Raw genomic sequence first — 1296 nt, forward strand, 5'->3', positions numbered from 1 at the left:
TCGGGCCCCAGGTGAGGTGCCGCTGAGCCCGTGCCCAGCCGGTCTCACGTCCTTCCCCTTTGGGTGCGAGCCCCAGTCCTGCTCAACCCAGCCAGCCCCTCGCAGCCGTGGCCGCAGAGACCCTGGGGGAGCTTCACCAGCCCCCCCGAGACGCTCCCAGGAGCTGCATCTCTGGCGAGCCCCTGGGCGGCCAGCCCTGCCCGAGCAGTGAAAAGCAAGGTTTCCAAGGAGTTGTGGTCTCCATCCGCCCTGCGCTGCCGCTTGTTCCCAAAGACAAGGACCGCTGCGATTTACCCCACCGAGAGCCTCCCGCTAGGACGCCGGTGCCCACCAGCATCGGCCCCAGGCAAGTCCTGTTCTCTCTTCATCCCTGAATGAGTCCACGCACAACAATTCCCAGGCACCTGCTAGAGCCTTCCCCCGTCCCATTCCTCAGCCTCGCCACAGCCAGGGAGCCCTTTCTTTGAGTCACAGAGCAGAGGAAAGCTTTCGCTGAGCTGCCCCAAGGCATCCACGGAGCAGCAGGGGAAATGGCAAGGAAAGCAGAAGCAGACTAGAGAGGCTGTACGGACCGTTCCTTCCCTCCCTGCAGCACACGCAGGAGCAGGAATTGGCTGTAGGAGGGCTGCATTTGAAAACAGAGATGGCGAACGCAACCGCTGTGTGTCGATGCAGAAATTCAGGGTAATGCAGAGGCACACCCCGTCACCAGAAGAAAGCCAGCACTTACTGCCCACTTCATCCAAGCCCGCTCCTCTCGCGCACACATTCAGCTCCGACGGCCAGCAAAGAGGCCACACGCTGCTTTGGAAATGTCACTGCTTTTTTTGTCTCCCAGGTTGTCAGTGATAGTTGAACTCGCAATATCCGTCGCTTCTCAGTACCGAAATTTGCGGCAGGCGACGGAGGCAGGATGCTTTCCCTGTACGTGAGCCGCAGAAGGGCAGTGGCACCCCTGGGGGACGCAGGGACCCCTGGGGTGCTGCTCTGGGGACCGAAGTCAAGAATTTCAGGGTTTTCCATGAAAGAGCGAGGGGGGCGGCTGCTGGCTGGGGCTGCGCTGTGCCTCGCGTCCCGCAGCGGGGCGATTCCTTGGCCACTCCAACAGAAGAGGGGCTCGAGCCAGCCCGGCTCCTAGCCAGGGCAAGCAGAGCAGCATCCCGGGTGGGCTGCTCCAGGGACACCGCTTGGGCAGGACCACAGGCTGTCAAAGCCGTGGGCTCGCAGAGGGACTCGCGTGCCATCCTGCGAGCGCCCGGGGTAGCAGATCCAGCCCCGGTGGCACAGCAGCTCTTG

This window comes from Phaethon lepturus, unplaced genomic scaffold, assembly GCF_000687285.1.
Source record: "Phaethon lepturus isolate BGI_N335 unplaced genomic scaffold, ASM68728v1 scaffold25623, whole genome shotgun sequence".
In the NCBI taxonomy this organism is placed as follows: Eukaryota; Metazoa; Chordata; class Aves; order Phaethontiformes; family Phaethontidae; genus Phaethon; species Phaethon lepturus.